This window comes from Equus caballus, chromosome 10, assembly GCF_041296265.1.
Source record: "Equus caballus isolate H_3958 breed thoroughbred chromosome 10, TB-T2T, whole genome shotgun sequence".
In the NCBI taxonomy this organism is placed as follows: domain Eukaryota; kingdom Metazoa; phylum Chordata; class Mammalia; order Perissodactyla; family Equidae; genus Equus; species Equus caballus.
This window is the reverse complement of record NC_091693.1, coordinates 45764562-45770502: the sequence shown is the minus strand read 5'-3', so window position 1 is coordinate 45770502 and position 5941 is coordinate 45764562.

Below are 5941 nucleotides of genomic sequence, written 5' to 3'. Positions count from 1 at the left end.
GTACGGAATTGATCAGAATTTATCTATTTTATCAAGTATAACAGAAATAAAACATTAGAGAGCAGACTATTATATAATTAATGGTCCATGGGGTGTAGGCTATTGGTTCTCAATCATTTTTGCCTGAATAACCCCTACATTTTTTTTCACTATGTGCCCCCCTCCCATATTCTTAGGCTGATATCTAAAATTTTTGATTGTAGTTTTACATAGATACATCAGACGTAATCTCCAATGCATTGTAAATATCAACATTTTCACTCTTTTAAATGTATTCAATGATTTCTAAATACTATAGCTATTCGATGCTCATCATCATCTATTTAAAAATACACAAAAAAATTGACTGCCAGTGGGCTGGAAGGTATTTCTGGGATGATGGGAAAGGTCTGAAGTGAGATCGTGGGGATGTTACACAACTGTATAACTTTATTAAAAACATGCAATTGCACAGGGGACAATCTTACGGTGTGTAAATTATACCTCAAAAAAGCTGTTAAAAATACACAAATGAGTATTCTTCTTCTTTTTCCTCCTTTGATCTGTATTTCTGTCCTACTTCCCCTGTAGAATCCCATCCTAGTGTAGCAGATTTTCAGGATTAAGTCTTTTGTTGATGATCCCATACTTCTTTGCAACAAAAATGTGTATATAAATTTAAATTTAAATATTTTTTATATTCTATGACACAAGGCTCTAAATATTACAACATTTATTGTATATTGGATTGCTATTATAATTATAAATGCACACAACAGATCAAAACAATATTAATATACACAATTTTTTAAAATAAACATAAAAATTAATATGTTAGACATGCATTATGTAATGAAATGGGTGGAACTGTTTCTTTTTTCATTTTGTTGTTTCTTTTTCAACTATTCATTGCCAAGATGAGCAAAATTCAACATCAATTTTATTCGAAGTTTTTGATTTTATAGATTTAAGCACCAAGAAACCCTTTTTTGCATAAATCATAGGATGGAGATATAATGAGTTTATATAACCAATATGGCCCAGTTTCTTAAATTCCATCAGAGTTAATCACATCATATAATGATCTGTTTCTAAAATGTTTTAACGACCTAAATTCACTTAGGTCCTTTCTGAATTTTATTGAAAGTAAAAAATTAAAAACCATCTGACTTGCAAAAGTCAGTTGTTACAATCAATGACTTTCTTAGTGTTTACTTCAGTACTTTGAATTTTTCCTTTGCTTGACACTATGAAGGTTTTTACAATTTTGTAAGATTTTGGGTGTGTGAGAGGTGTGCCTCCTGTATAAACTGGGAGAAGGCTGATTGCTCAAGTGAGTTCTCGTGCAGGTCAATGCTGTAAAGGGTTACACATGGAAGTTGAGGCCCTGGAAATTGGTTTACTTAGATATATTCTCAACTGTGTCCTTGGAAAGTTTCTGTCCATCTTACAGGGTGTCCATACCCCAGTTTGAAGATTGGTTCAGCCAGCAAGAAGTCAGAGGCAGGAGAAAGTATATTTGGATGCCACTGGGGGAAGGGAAGTGAAAGCACCAGGGCAATCAGAACTGAGCCAGGCCTGCAAGAATGGGTAGGCTTCAGATATTCAGAAAGAGGCGGCGGGCATTCCAGGTGAGGGACTCACTTGACCAAAGGCGTGGAGGCTGAATTGACACATTCTCTGCAGAAGAAGAGAAAGACACTGCCTGAAACGTGTGCTGGATGGGGCCAAATAAAAATCCAATTCCAAATGCAGGAGATCGGACCCAATGTGGTGAGAAGGGCCCTCAAGAATTGTTCTGTTCTATCCCTGAACTCTAACTGCATCAATTCAAAATGGCAATGGATGTACATGGTTAAGAAGACGCTTCTTAGATAAGATTAGCCCTTGCATTTAACTTAGTGTCCAGAAAAGGACTTTAGAGAAATCACTTTCCCTTCTGTGTAAAGAAGTACACCGGTACCTGGAATCAATTCATCTATTCAGCACATTCATTAAGTGCCAGCCATGCATGTGCTAGACCTTGGGTGGCCTTATGGACACCTTTCCAGCCAATACTTCAAAATCTAGACTACTTACCATACTGGACTATCCAGAGCTTTCCTGCTAAGGTGATGCTGGATATAGGATACTAAAAGTGTGTGCTGGTGTAAGGGGTACCCACAAAATCTTCTTGGTACTGTATCCTGCTTGTGGGGCTGGTGCCTCCCCAAAATCTATAGTCCCTATGCACATCTACTTCTTACTAAGTTACCTCGGTGGAATAAGAGATTATCTTTCTTCGTTTGACTGGTGACTATAGTTGGTATCAGCAGTGTAAAAAAAATTTTAATACAAACACGACATAGAGGGATGTCTGTATCCAAGTTTATTCACTTCTAGTTGGTGAAATAAGCCATATTCAAAATATAGACTTTCTGGAAGAATTTCCTTTCAAATTCATTTCTGTCAGACATAGTCCCCGAGTGGTTTGTGGTTGCTGATCTTATTTTTAGGGTGAACCATACTTAGATCAGCTCAAAGGCTTTTCCGTCTTTTTAGAAGGATAAAAATGGGAAAGCTTATACCTAAAAGTCGCCACAACTTCCGGAAGGATTTCGAGTCCAGTTTTCCTCTGTATACTGGATTCAACTTCCACCCCACAAGCCTGAATCTCTCCTTCTCTAACCTCCCTTTGAGGTTTGGCACCTTTGCACACATCCTTCCTGCATTTAGGGTGACCCCCTTGGCTGCTCTCTCTAGAACCCACCTCCAGCACCCGCTTCTAGCATTACCCCATTTTCCTGATTTCCCCCAGGCCAGGCTGCCCTCTGTTCCTTCATGTGCCCTCATTGAACTGAATGTACTGAAATAATCTGTGAAAGTATCTGTTTTCCCACATTACATTGTTACGGCCGCCTTACATTTGTATTCATCTTTGAATCCCCGGCATATAACAGGGTTCTTGGCACGTGAGTATTGCTCAATACATGTTTGTTGAATGAATAACTAAACTAATACCCCTAGTATCCACTATGTAAATAAGAAAAATAGCCTAACAGCACCGTGGGTTCCAGTTTTATGCAAGCATATTCCTTAGGATTCATGAGTCATAGAGGCCCTATGACATTTAAAGTGACGAATTTTTTGTTTGTCTTTGTTTTGTTTTGCCTTGCAGCAAATATGTGTGTTTGTGTGTGTGTAGATATGTGTATATGGTACATGTGTGTGGTGTAGCGTCTATATGGCGAGATAGCCTTCACTGTCATCTGGAAATCCTAGAGTTAGATCTTACTTTTCTACCTTTATTCTACCTCATAATATTCTGTTCTCTTACCAAGATCCATTTGCTCACACACACACACGTGCGGGCACACCCACACACACATCCTACCTCTAAAGTCAAGAGGTAAGAATTGGAGATAAAATACACAAATATGGAAACATCAGGGTCTTCCCTCACTTTCCAGTGACTCGTTTAGCCAACTCAGTGAGATTTGCCATTTTAATTGCCTCACCAATAAGTCTCTCATGGTTCCCTTGATCTTTTGGGGTAGTTTGTGGGTTTGGGGTGTTGGACATTAAAAGTAGCGATGTTGGAGGTAGAGACTAAGCTGGATAAACATGAAGGACCCTCAGGGTCCTTGGGCATGTGGAGCCCCTCTGGTGGAAAATGAACTGGCATGTCTAAGATTCCTGCTGATCTCGGGTAGGGGCTAAGTAACGACCCCGCTTGTGAAATCAGCCCTCTGGGACTGGCATAGGGTCATAAACCAAGGCAATTAAATTCTTAGAGGAAAATATAATTGTGTAAACTTCAAATGTTGAGTTGAACTATTCAGCAGTGAGCTGTGCTGGTAACTGCCAACAGCGCCTGAGTCCACTTCTTCCTGCTCTACCCGCAGCTCATAGCAGCTCTGGTCTTGGGTGTCTGGGTGCCGGGAGTAACAGAACCTTTTGCCCAGAGTTTAAGGTCCTAAAGGCAAAACTGAAGTGATAGTGATAATACAATTGAGATTTGTGACTTAGAGTGGATGCTGGAATGGGTTAAGACTTTGGGGCTGTTGGGATGAGGTGAATGGATTTGCTTGTGAGAACTACATGATTTTTGGTGAACTCGAGGGCAGAGTGTTACGAGCTGAATTATGTCCCCAAATTTCCTATGCTGAGGTCCTAACCCTCAGTACCTCAGAATGTGACTGTATTTGGCAATAGGGTCTTTACAGAGATAATTAAGCGAAAATGAGGTCATACGGTGGGCCCTAAGCCAATACGAACGGTGACCTTGTACGACGAGGAGGAGGTTAGGACTCAGACTGTGCACACAGAGAGGAAAGACCACGTGAGGACACAGCCAGAAGGTGGTCATCTGCAAGCCAAGGAGCCAGGCCTCAGAAGAACCCAATCCTGCCAGCACCTTGATCTTGGACTTCCAGCCTCCAGAACTGTGAGAAATAAATTTCTGTTATTTAAGCCACCCAGTCCATGACATTTTGTGATGGCAGCCCTAGCAAACCAATATAGTCACTTAGTCCAGGAATCAGCGAACTTGATAAGTAATGGAGAAGGAGAAGATTCAGATTTTGAGAAGCCTGAGGTTTATACAATTTGAGAATTCTCCTAAGAAAAAAATTAGGTAAGAAAGTGACTATTTATAGAATAAGAAAAGAAATCACAACAAATTTTAAAATTGTAAAGAGCTGGCAAATTCAAAAACACAGTCCCATGAGCACATGGTTCAGGCCCCCAGAGGGTTGGGGGGTGGACGGGTCAGGCCCTGAGACTCGCCCTCAGTTAGCTGTGCGGTGAACTGTCTGAAATGATAGAAAGAGACTGGATACCTTTACGGTTAGATTTCCTGTCTCTCATCCTCTCGTTAGCTCCAGCACAGCACATTCGTAGACAGGGTTTCTTTCTCATGAGCTCTCCCAGGACCTTAATTATGTTTTCAGTCTAGCCAAGTAATCTTTTTGCACGAATGTAGTGCCTTCTGGAAGAATCCTTGCAAATTCCCTGCCCTGTGTAGTAATTAGTCACGGTCAGTTACTCTTTTCAGCAGCATTTTATGTCGATCCCTGGCACTGGGCTTTCCCAGCCCTGTCAGCTGCAGGTGAGCAAGCAAAGAGTGGGGGTTGGCACCCCTGGTGCAAAGAAAAGCTCCTCTGCATTTGCACAGAAAGTTTGAGAATTTGGGTGAAATTTTTCAGTTTCGGAATTCATTGGATCTCAAATCGGCTTGCCAGTGCTGAGGTCATTTGCAGGACCCTTTTTCCATTTTCACAGGCAAAGCTTCCCTCTTGCTCAAGATAAAAACTCATAAAACTATGCCAGAGAAATATGATTTTTTTTCACACTTCACAAAGCTGTCAAAAAGCCTTGGTTCGCCAGTTTTGCTTTTAACGTGCAAAACCTTTCACACAGCTCCAGGCACAACCCAGAATCTAGTGGCCAACCAGTTGGGTTGCTTTCCAAAGGAAACAGTGGAAACATTGTTGGAGAAGAGGATGGCATTGACTCCAGTTGGAGCTGGCAAGGATGCTGTTCGTATTCAGAAGAGTGGAAGCACTGGCTTCTGCAGGGACATCGCTGATTTTGGAAGTAGGTTTAAGAACACACAGGCATATTTTGTGTGTGTGTGTGTGTGTGTGTGTGTATTTACTCACGCACCACAATTTCACCTCTTTCATATCGGCCATATTTTTCACATCCGTTTTGTAAATGGAGCATCTGAAGAGCAACCCTGTGTCAGGCCGTGGGACATAGGCTGATCAGTTTATCAGATAGTCTTTGTCCGTCTTCCACATGACTCTCAGTCCTAACAGCTTGCCCTAGACTTCTTCACGTCTTCCCATTTTTATGCTTTTCCATGCCCACTCTAAGCAGATTTGATTAGAAAAAGTCCATTATGTTTGGCCATGTACTTTCTCCTTCCTTTATTCCATTCTCTACACCAGGAGTCCTCAAGGTGTGGTCCCTGGACCAG